Consider the following 12,818-nt stretch of genomic DNA (forward strand, 5'->3'; position numbering starts at 1 on the left):
AAGCGAAGAAGAAAGCAGCGCAGAGAAAAGAGACTCAAATGCGTTGGACAGAAAAAAGAGCAAAAAAGAATAACAGAGGTGCAAATTCAGAAAATAAGGAAAGTAATTATCAGCCCGGAACAAGTGGAATTGAAAAAAAAGCACGTCCAATCCGGCTCAGAATTAAAAGACAATGAGTAAAAGAAAGTAGAACTTCATAAAGACGTTTACAAACGTTGGTGCTAAACACATGCAGAGCAGGTTAGAGACTATGAAACCAGTGAAATTAGAAAGGCTCAAAAAAAAAAAATGATGCTATACACATGTGGACAAAGTTAAAGGATATGAAAGTAGGAAAATTAGAAAATATAAAAAAAGAAAGTGAAGATCGCAGTAGCGCAAACAAACAAACTGCCTCATTTAACTATGCACCAGTCTAACTTTGGTTTTGCACAATAATTACTACACTAATGCACCTTAACACTTAATTCTACTTTATTCACATAATTGTACGTATTTATTATGTTCTACTATACTGTTACCTTTCAATCTTTGACTTTTTGTTAATTTAACTGATATTCTTCTAACTTTGCACAGTTTTTGATAAGCGGATCAGGATGCATTTCACTGCGTGTTGTCCTGTATAACTATGCATGTAACAAATAAAAACGGAGTTTACCGCACATGCATTTATTGGTTACTTTGTTAATGTATATATATTTATCTGTCTGCTTATTTAAAAAGCTACATTTACCCCAGCAGTCAAAAACGTTCTGTCTAGCCCTTGTGCAAAAACCTAGACAAAAGCTGGGGTATCACCTTGGTAACCCCATGTACTTTTGGAACTGTGAGAGGAAAATAGCACGACTTTACAGACAGGAGTCCAATGCAGAACTTTTACTTTTTTACTTTGTAAAAAAAAAAAAAAAAATATTAATTGCTGATGATGTAGATCGTTTTGTCTGTGCTGAAATTCCAAACAGAGAAACCTATCCTGACCTCATTAAAAAGATTCAGCATATTGGGACTCGCAAGATTACAAATACTGTTTTTACAGAAGTTCTGAAATAAAAGTGAAACTAATGAAATAGCAACAATTCAAAGAAAAAAAAATCTTAAAAAGTGTGTATCCGGAAAACCAAACACGGGGGTTGGCGAGCAAAGCGAGCAGGGGGCGAAGCCCCCTAATGATCTAAAAAAAAAAAAAAAAATTGATGCATCAGACTCTGGCCATCTTCTTCTTCCATTGCTCAATTGGAATTGTAGGTGCTTTCAGCGGTGGACAGGGGTCAGCATGGACACTGACTGGTCTGCAGCTGTGTAGCAGGCTGTGGTGCACGGTGTGTTCTGATGCCTTTCTCTCATGGCAAGTATTACATTTTTCAACAATTTTTGCTACAATAGCTCTTCTGTGGGATTGGACCAGATGAGCTAGCCTTCACTCCACACACATCAATGAGCCTTGGTTACCCATGACCCTGCCACCGGTGCACTGGTTGTCCTTATTTGGGCCACTATTAGTAGGTACTGTACAAACCACTGCATACCGGGAACACCCCACAAGACCCAATCGTCTAGCCGTCACAATTTGGCCCTTATCAAAGTCACTCAGATTCTTATGCTTGCCTGTTGTAACTGCTTCCAACACATCACCTTCAAGAACTGACTGTTCACTTGCTGCCTAATATATCCCACTCCTCGACCGGTGTCATTGTAGCAAAATAGTCAAAATTAAGTGTTGAAGCTGATCAGTGTATAAAGGCTGTGTGATGTATTCTAAAGTTGAACTGTATGATATATTTTAAGTTTCAGTCATGCTCCATGTGAATTGATGTAGATTGTTGACCAGAAATACACTCCTGCGGCCTCATTTATAAAAATATGTTCACGCCAAAAAAAGAAAAACAAGAAAATGCATAAACAAAAATATCAGATTTGTAAAACCTCACTAAGCAATTTACCGTTTATCAATCGTAGCATATGGCACAATATAAGCTGTTCTACAGTGCATCCGGAAAGTATTCACAGCACCTCACTTTTTCCATATTTTGTTATGTTACAGCCTTGTTCCAAAATGGAATAAATTAATTTTTTCCCTCAGAATTCTACACACAACACCCCATAATGACAACGTTACCAGTGACCTTCATAATTTACTGAAGACTTGTGCAGAGAATGTGAAAGGTTTCCATTTCATGCCAATGCAGGAACACCGAATAAATGTAGGAAATGGTGTATGGTTGTGCGGAAGAGAATTGATTGATTGGTGTTTGTTAATTACCAGTTTTGTCTTTTTTTCAATGCTAGTTATTAATCGAATAATTTAATATGGTTCTTACTTTTGTTTTCTTTACCATTCTCTGTAAGGGTCAGTCTCTGGCTATTACTCTTATACCAATGGACCTGAAGAACATGCATAAGAAACATAAAAATACTATTTGTTGATAAACACAAGGAACATAGAACTATGATGTCTGCATATATATCAACATGTAAGACAGGATGCCAAACAGACAAGACAAACATATAACTCTGGAAAGCAATTTCAAGTCGTCACTATTATAAACTCTTTTTTGTCTTCTTTAATTATGACGAGTTTGTCTCTCGGGTGAGGGCTTGCAGCACCACATGATTTCCCCTTTCTTACTTCTGTGAATAATACAAAGGACAGTTTTGAAATGAGTCTGTAAAGTGTCCAGTCTCAATGGACTTTCAAGATGTATTTTAAATGCCTGCAGTGACCTCTTACCTGGCATCTTCATTGAAATTTTTAAGGCATCCCTGAAAGAGCATGTAGTCCACACCTGCTTCAGAAAGACCACAAATGGCCCGGCGCCTAAATAAATCAGAAGTGGTCTGTCTGTCTGAATGCACAACAGCAGCCATCACTCCCACTGTGATGGAATGTTTAGGCAGACTCACGCTGGGAAACATGAGGGATAATATGCCATATAGATTGGGTAACTTCCAGCCTGCATATCATCACAAGCTGGCCTCCGAGGATGCTCCATATATTATCTTTACTTTGTTCCCACTATACTATAGTCCTCTTTACAGACTGCAGCTCAGCATTTCACACTATTGAACCATCAGGGCAGATCCCTCTAATTTAAGATGCGGTGACCCCCTCTGAAACTGGATTTTAATTTGCATACCCTAACATGTGCAGACTGGCAGATTTACATCCTCCAACAGTGACCCTAAACACATATCCCTCACAGGGTAGTGGGCTGAGCCATCTTCTGTCCTCTGTGTCCACCACTGACTATGTGGAAAGCAGCTCTGACTTCATCATTTAATGTGCTGATGACCCCACCATCACCAAAGCAGACCTGCTCACCAACAATAAAGACACATCTAACACAGAAGTGGTTCATCTGTTGACTCAGTGGTGCCACAACAATAATCACCCTATTAATGTTGGTAATACCAAGAAGGTGGTCACAGACTTTAAAAAGCACACCACACTTCCATCTGCATCAGAGGGGTGCTGTAGTTGGAGTGAGCAGCTTTTGATTACTTGGAGTTACCATCATCTGTGACCTGAAGTGGACACAACATGTGTTAGCTACAGTAAAGATGGCTAATCATCACCTTTACTTCTTTGGATGTCTGAAGAAAGCCTAAATTTCTCCATCTGTGCTCACCATCTTGGAGAGATGTACAGTGAAGTCCACCTTGACTAGCTGTGATGACCCCAAATCTCTTGATTCGCTAACACAATGTCTAACCTGTATCTCAGAATGGATGAATAGTAACTTTCTCAAATTAAATAAAGAAAAAACCGAAATCTTAGTGATTGGCAATAATGGATACAATGAGGCTATTAGAAATAAACTGGATGCATTAGGATTAAAAGTCAAATCGGAGGTAAAAAGCTTAGGGGTAACCGTTGATTGTAATCTGAATTTTAAATCGCATATTAATAAGATCACTAGGACAGCATTTTTTCACCTAAGGAACATAGCAAAAGTTAGACCTCTTATATCATCGAAAGATGCAGAAAAATTAGTTCATGCGTTTGTCTTTAGTCGGCTAGATTACTGTAATGCACTCCTCTCAGGACTACCCAAAAAAGACATCAATCGTTTGCAGTTAGTGCAGAATGCAGCTGCTAGAATCCTTACCAGGAAAAGAAAATCCGAACACATTTCTCCAGTTTTGATGTCACTACACTGGTTACCTGTGTCATTCAGAATTGACTTTAAAATTCTGCTTATGGTTTATAAAGCTTTAAATAATCTCGCCCCGTCTTATATATCGGAATGTCTGACACCTTATATTCCAAATCGCAACCTCAGATCCTCAAATGAGTGTCTCCTTAGAATTCCAAGAGCAAAACTTAAAAGAAGTGGTGAGGCGGCCTTCTGCTGTTATGCACCTAAAATCTGGAATAGCCTGCCAGTAGGAATTCGCCAGGCTAATACAGTGGAGCACTTTAAAAAACTACTGAAAACACATTACTTTAACATGGCCTTCTCATAACTTCACTGTAATTTAATCCTGACACTCTGTATATCCAATTCATTATAATAACTATTCATTCAAAATTTGTACTAACCCCTACTCTCTCTTCTGTTTCCTTTTCCGGTGTCCTATTGGTGGTGGCTTGTGCCACCACCATCTACCCAAAGCACCATGATGTTCCAACAATGATGGATGGATTAAAAGCCAGAAGTCTGTATAACCATCAGCATCAAGTGACTCCGTGAGAACCCTAACTACAAAGAGGACTATTTCATTTATGTTAGGTAGAATGCCCAAAGGGGACTGGGCGGTCTCGTGGCCTGGAACCCCTACAGATTTTATTTTTTTTCTCCAGCCTTCTGGAGTTTTTTTTTGTTTTTTCTGTCCACCCTGGCCATCGGACCTTACTCCTTTTTATGTTAACTAAGGTTGTCTTATTTTAATTTCTTATTTGTCTTTTATTCTTCTTTTCTTCATTATGTAAAGCACTTTGAGCTACTTTTTGTATGAAAATGTGCTATATAAATAAATGTTGTTGTTGTTGCTGTTGCTGTGTAACATCCTGGTATAGCACATCTTTAGTTTAGGATGGGCAAGCAAAGTGGACGTTGGCACAGAGTACTGCTGGCCTGGCCCACAGCTGCCTTCTGACATTGACATTTAATATGTGCTGCCTTAGGTTTTCCACCCATATCTCCAAAGATATACTGTATGTTCTATACCAACTGGGAATTCCAAATTGGCTCCAGTTTGAGTGTGGGTGCTTGGCACAGGCCCATCTCAAAGCCCACTCACAAACTCCCACCCACCCACCCACTCTGGGCCAATTTGGAAAGACGAAAACTGGCAGGCACAGGAAGAACATGCAGACTCTGCACAGATAACACGGATGTATCCATTCTAAAGAGTCAATGCTGAATTGTTAGCATGTCTCATTGTTGTTTTTGACAACTTATAAATATATTTTACAAATCACAACTTTGAATGTTGGATTATATTTGACTCATTGCAATATAATTATGACAATTTTTTAAATGGCTCCCATAACCGTATGTGTAGAAGGGTGTCACTGCAGCCAGGAGCCGAGTGTTGAGTAGGAAAGACTGGCGTCGAGTAGGTGGGGTTTATGGGCTCTGACCCTCTCACAAGTGTAATTGGGCATATGACGGCTATATGTCCCCGCCCACTCGACTTTGCCCCTTCTCCTTGACTTTCAGCTGCAGAGATACATGCTTGGAGCGTGAAACTGCCCGGCAACACTGAATGATCGGCACAGAAAGAAAACCGTTAATTCTTTTTTTGTCTCAGTAAAAAAAAAAAAAAAAAAAGAGAGGAACAACAAAGATGAGAAAAATCCCCACCACACTCCATTCAGAGGCTCCTGAACAAAAAAAGCTGCCTGTAGTAAGACGGTGATCCCGATTACGAAACAATAAGCGATTTTTAACCAGTGCAACTCCTTTCGTATAGACGATATTGTGGATGGAGAACAGAAATTAATACAAGCAGCTGAAAGTTCAAAAAGAAATAAGGTGTAAAATACGTTTTTCCAGGAATCTGCTAGACACTGGTGTTACTTTTTCTAATGAGATCCTTGGAGAGTCTTCGTAGTCAAGGAACTCACTGAGATCTCGTTAGAGCAAGATAAGGAGTATAAAGAAAAATCCAGAAATAGAAACCCGTGAGATCTGAAGCCGTGAAGTTCCTGCAGCAGTCTGACCGCCTTACTTGCCGTTCATTGGCTGCGCAGCATTCTTCACGTTTCCATTCCAGGCTCCTACCGCTAGATGGGGCTAACATTTCATAAATAACACATCTTTGTGCTTTATAATATAAACAATCAGCTGGCGTTTCTACTCACTTTACTGATGTGATTCTTTGGAGCTTTCCGTGTAAGTGGAGCGATTCGTTTGATTTACTTTAATAAGACCTACAGTTCAAAAAGTCCCCTCTGAATGATTCAAATCGCAAATATATAATCATATAATTAACACATATGTGATAAATTACATATTAAACATTTTCATAATTCATACTGTTTGAAAACATGAAGTATGACAACTAAGACAATCCGGTAAGAGAAACACAAGTCAACGAGAGTCGCGCGCCTTTGTGGTAGAGAGCTCTGTAGCAGCTTGCGTGTCGCTGGCCCGGTTAACGCTCTGACCGCTGTAGGGAACTGGATTGTCATCCGTAGATGAACTCTTCGAAATAAAGGTGCTAAAGTGAGTTTTCAGAGCGGTGCCACAGGCTGAATCTTTCTGGTTCCCCAAAGAACCTTTATTTATTTAAAACCACTGCAGGTTTTCCGAGATACCCATGAATTAATGGTAACAGATTTGTAAAATAACAGTGGGTTCCTTCGCTGCGTACAATACCAAAGGCTAAGCTGAGGTTTTTATCTGCTCTGTTGTGTCCTGCTTGATAGCCTACAATACATTAAATATGTCTGTTTTGTCATAATAAGACACAACGCACAAATGATTTGAGGGTCGGCACTAATAGTGACCAAAGGTTTGTGCTAACAGCCGGGTGGGGATAATTCAAACATAACATCCTCAGACCTACTTAATCTCTTTCTTTTCTGGCTCAGTAAATGGACAGGAGGTAGAAACAGCTCTGCACAGGCTGCCACCAATACAATACAATACAGTTTATTTTTATATAGCCCAAAATCACACAGGAAGTGCCGCAATGGGCTTTAACAGGCCCTGCCTCTTGACAGCCCCCCAGCCTCGACTCTCTAAGAAGACAAGGAAAAACTCCCAAAAAAAAACCTAGTAGGGAAAAAATGGAAGAAACCTTGGGAAAGGCAGTTCAACGAGAGACCCCTTTCCAGGTAGGCTGGGCGTGCAGTGGGTGTCAAAAGAAGGGGGTCAATACAATACAATACACAGAACAGAACAAATCCTCAATGAAAAATTAAAAATTTTTTTAGAAGTACGGAGCAGAGTTTAACAGTAGATGATATCACATAATAAGATTTGGATAATTTTAGACTCCTGGAGACCTCATCCATCAAGCTGCCCCCCCCCCCCCCCTTTATTTGGCCATTCCATGGCTGAAACAGTGTTGGGCCAGCCAATCCGATGAAAGTACCCCTCTTTCTCACGATTCCTGCAATCCTCCATCAGAGATGACTTTACCTTAGGCAGGCAAAACAACTTGGCAGGTGTGCCGTGGCACCAAGTGCCACATTTGAGTACCGAGAAGAGAAACAGAATAGGTGAAGGTTAGTATCCAATTCTAACTATCATGTTACTTATGTTTTAGTGCTAATGACTAACAACAGAGATGTAGTATGTACAGTTAATCAGCAGCTCTAGTCAGGATATGCTAAACTGAAGTAGTGAGTCTTCAGCCGGGATTTAAAAGCTGAGACCGAAGGGGCATCTCTTACAGTAGCAGGCAGACCATTCCACAGTTTAGGGGCCCTGTAACTAAAAGCTCGACCTCCCATTGTTATTTTATTAATCCTTGGAATCATAAGCAGACCAGCATCTTGAGATCTTAATGTGCGCTCTGGTTTGTAAGTCATGATAAGTTCAGACAAGTAAGCTGGACCTCGGCCATTTAATGCTTTATATGTTAAAAGAAGGATTTTGAAATCTGCCCTAAACTTAACTGGGAGCCAGTGTAAGGATTTAAGAACTGGAGTTATGTGTTCGTATTTTCTTGTTCTTGTAATAATTCTTGCAGCTGCATTTTAGATTAACTGGAGGCTGTATAAAGAACAGTTTGAACATCCAGTGAACACTGCATTGCAGTAGTCAATCCTACTAGAGATAAATGCATGAATTAATTTCTCAGAATCCCATTTATTTAGAAAGCGCCTTAATTTCCTAACATTTTTAAGATGGAAGAAACATGTTTTAGACAACTTTGTAATATGCGCTTTAAATGACATGCTAGAGTCAAAGATAACTCCTAGATTGCGGGCTGATTCAGTAAAATTAATTGGGATTCCAACTGAGTTAAAAGATGACAAAATATTGTTATGATCAGCGTCATTCCCTCCAACAATTAACATCTCTGTTTTATCTGTATTTAAAGACAAGTAGTTCTCATCCACTCCTTTAATTCACTAACACAACTAATTAAAGACAACATCGGAGAAACTTCATTTATTTTAAATGAAAGGTATAACTGGGTGTCATCTGCATACAAGTGAAAATTAACATTATGTTTCCTAATGATACATCCCAGTGGAAGCATGTAAAGTGAAAACAGTAAAGGTCCCAGTACTGAGCCCTGCGGGACACCATATTGAACTTCTGTGTATAATGATGGAGTACTGTCAGCACATTTCTGTACATATTGGAATCGATTTGATAAATAAGAACTAAACCAAGCGAGAACGGTGCCTGTAAGCCCAACATCATTTTCTAGCCTGTGTAGTAAAATAGAATGGTCGATGGTGTCAAATGCTGCACTTAAGTCCAACAACATAATTACAGTGGAGTTTCCTTCATCAGAGGATGTCAGAATGTTGTTTACAACCCGCGTTAGTGTCGTTTCTGTACTATGACCAGTGCGAAAACCAGACTGGAATTTCTCGAATAAATTGTAATGCGTAAGGTGTGTCTGAAGCTGATTGGCAACTACTTTTTCTAGTATTTTAGAGAGTAACGGTAGATTTGAAATAGGCCTATAATTATTTAGTATGTGTGGGTCTAGGTCTGACTTTTTAAGTAATGGTTTAATGAATTACACTTTTAGTGTATCAGGTACTGTGCCATGCAGTAATGAACTACTGATAATGTTTAGGATAGGCGCTGCAAGAACATTCATTGCACTTTTTACTAGTTTTGTTGGCACTGGATCTAGGGAACAAGTAGTGGGCTTCATTTTAGAAATTAAAGTTAAGACTTCCTGCTCAGTTACAGGATTAAAATTACTAAAGTACTGAGTGCAATGTGAGACAGGGTCTGCTAAGCCAGTATTTGGTTTGTAGTGTGATGCAGAGATCTGGGATCTTATATTTTTAATTTTCTCATTGAAGAAGTTCATAAAGTCTGTACTGCTAATATCTGTTGGTATTTTGCACTGTTGATCTGAATTTCCATTTGTTAATTTAGGCACTGTTCTAAACAGTACCCGAGGATTTTTATTATTGTTATCTATTAATGTAGAATAGTATTCTGAGCGAGCTTTAAAGAGGGCTTTTTTATATTTATTAACACTCTCTGTCCATGCAATCTGAAAAACATGTAGCTTTGTTGTTCTCCATCTGCGCTCCAGTTTTAGACACTCTAATTTAAGAGCTCGAGTGTTTTCATTAAACCAGGGAGAGTTTCTATGTGTTTTGATCACTTTTGTTTTAAGGGGAGCCACTGTGTCCAGAGCATCTCTCAAGGTCACATTATAATGTGCTGTTGGCTGATAATTGTTTTCCACGTTTACATTTGATGTTAACTGATCTGAATGGTTTTCCGCAGTTGCACTCGACTTACTCAAAGTATCTATAAATTTTGAAGCAGAATTACAATCTAGATGTCACACTGTCTTTATTTTAATCTGGAAGTGTGTTGACAAGGGCAGGACTAAATCAAATGTAATTAAGTAGTGATCGGAAATAACTTCATTTAATGGAGTGATATTTAAATTTTGAATTTCAACTTTGTAAGTTATAATTAAATCTAATGTGTGGTTATGATTATGAGTTGGACCTTTGACACTCTGACAAAATCCTACTGAATTTAACAAATAAGTAAAACATTTGCTAAAAGTGTCAGTTTCCACATCAATGTGTACATTAAAATCCCCCATCAGTACTACGTGATCATAATTTATAGCCAAGTCAGATAAAAGGTTGCTAAATTCAGTCATGAACAATGAATATGGCCCTGGTGGTCTGTAGACTAGCACTATAATTGTGTTGGAATCTGTTTTAATATTTAAAATGAATGCTTCAAAGGATGTAAAGTTGCCTACATTTTTAGAAGTGATTTGCATTTTGTTAAAATGAATTATTCCAAGGCCTCCTCCTAGACCAAAATCTCTAGACTTATGAAGGAACGAGTATCCATCTGGTGACACCTCAGCTAGGGGTACAGTGTCACATTTACTAAGCCAGGTTTCAGTGAGAAGACACAGATCAGATTTTGTACTTAATATAATATCATTTACCAAAACAGCTTTAGTGCCAAGAGAGCGAATGTTTAATAAGCAGCATTTAAAACTGCATGCTTCTTTCTGAACTGCTGATATATTTTTTGTTTTAATTTGAAGTAAATTTTTATTACAGATGCCCCTGGTGGAGGGTCTGGTTTTATCCCTTGGTCTTATTATACACCTTATTTTTTGGTTATCAATTAATTTAAGGTTTGTATCAAAACTAAATTTACTGGATGCCCCATGACAAGGATTCCGACATTTTCTTTTGGCTTTGATGCATAGAGAGATGAAGTTCCTCTTTAATACCTCAGATTGCTGTGAATAAATATCATTAGTGCTGACATGCAGCAATAAGGTAGATACTTCATCGTCGGCGACACCGTCCAATGCGGCCTCTATGCCAGAAATCTTGGCCCCTGTGAGACACTTAACATTAACTGCTGGTTTAACACAGTTTGGAATTCTAACATTCCGCACTATGGAATCGCCAATTATGAGCACTTTCTTATTCTCAGTTTCCACAGGCGCGCTGCGGAGTGCTGAGAATCTGTTCTGGGTCCGAATTGGTGACCTGGGTGCCGGAGGACTACATTTTGGATTCTTAGACCCCCGTCTTACTGTTACCCACTCGCCCTGTGGCTGAACTGGTGCTGCTGACTTCGGCCATGCGCTGACTGCAGTGGGACCAGGAGAGACTGAAGCCGAATAAGAAGTAGCTGGATTGTCTAAACAAACCGAGTCGATCCAATTTTCGGTTTGCTTAATCGCTATCAGATTCCTAACGTGGTCCTCCAATTCGCGTATTTTCCCGACCAACTCTAAATTAACTAAACACTTTTGGCAGGTGAAGCTGTCTATAATGTTGGCCGGAAAACCTCATCTATACATGCTGCAGGGCACACAACATATAAACGTGCCCTCAACAGGCAGAGAGCAGATAGAACTTACGTTTAGTATTGATGTCATTTTCTCCGTTTTCTGTAGTTACTTAAGTGCTTACTGCTTCAGAGACCGTCGGCTTCAAGTTTCCACCACCCGCTGAGCGATCGACTTTAGTTTCTCACTGCCGGTTATTTCTACTGGTCAGCTGCCAGCTTTGCTTCAGATGAATTTGCTCGGGTGTTTGCGAAGGGCTACGTGCCTGTGGGAGTTGCTGCTGCTCACTGCTACGCTCGTGCTACGCTCACCAATCCATTGTAAGGAGACTGTGGAAGATTGTGGGTTCGCTTCCGGGTTCCTCCCTGTGTGGACAGCGCTTTGAGTACTGAGAAAAGCACTATATAAATGTAATGAATTATTGTGAGGCCCATTCACAGACATGCCAACAGTGGACACATATGCAGGATGTTAGTGGACAGATGGGAGGAAAACCAGTGATGTCAAAGTCCATGTGGAAGTCCAGGCATGTTATGCATCTAAAATCTGGAATAGCTTGTCAATAGGAATTCGCCCGGCTAATACAGTGGAGTACTTTAAAAAACTGTTGAAAACACATTACTTTAACATGTCTTTCTCATAGCTTCATCTTAGTTTAATCCTGATGCTCTGTATATTCAATTAATTATCATTATTATTTATGGTATTCATATTCAAAATCCGTACTAATCCCTATTTTCTCTTCTGTTCTTTTTCCGGTTTTCTTTGGTGGCGACTTGCACCACCACCACCTGATCAAAGCACCATGATGTCCCTACATTGATGGATTAAAGGCCAGAAGTCCACATGACCGTCATCATCAAGTTCTTACATGAACCCTGAATACCATGAGGACTGATTGAGGTCATTTATGTGAGGTAGAATGCCAAGAAGTTGCTGAGTGGTCTCGTGGCCTCAGAACCCCTGCAGATTTTATTTTTTCTCCAGCCATCTGGATTTTTTTTTTTTGGTTTTTCTGTCCTCCCTGGCCATCGGACCTTACTTTTATTCTATGTTAATTAGTGTTCCCTTATTTTAATTCTTATTTATTTTGTCTTTTTTCTCTTTCTTCATCACGTAAAGCACTTTGAGCTGCATTATTTGTATGAAAAGGTGCTATATAAATAAATGCTGTTGTTGTTGTTGTTGAAGCCCAGAACACTGGATCTGTGTGCCCCACAGATGATGGGCTGTAGATAAACTCTACTTAAGAGTACAGCAATAGACAATACATTGTAGACTTGCAAGTTCTGTTTGTTTTGCAGTTGGTGGAGTAGGCATAGGGATGGACATCTGTAGCTGGCTCTCTTTCAATAAATTGTTACTCATAAACCTAAGTG

The sequence above is a fragment of the Erpetoichthys calabaricus genome, chromosome 5 (genome assembly GCF_900747795.2).
Source record: "Erpetoichthys calabaricus chromosome 5, fErpCal1.3, whole genome shotgun sequence".
In the NCBI taxonomy this organism is placed as follows: Eukaryota; Metazoa; Chordata; class Cladistia; order Polypteriformes; family Polypteridae; genus Erpetoichthys; species Erpetoichthys calabaricus.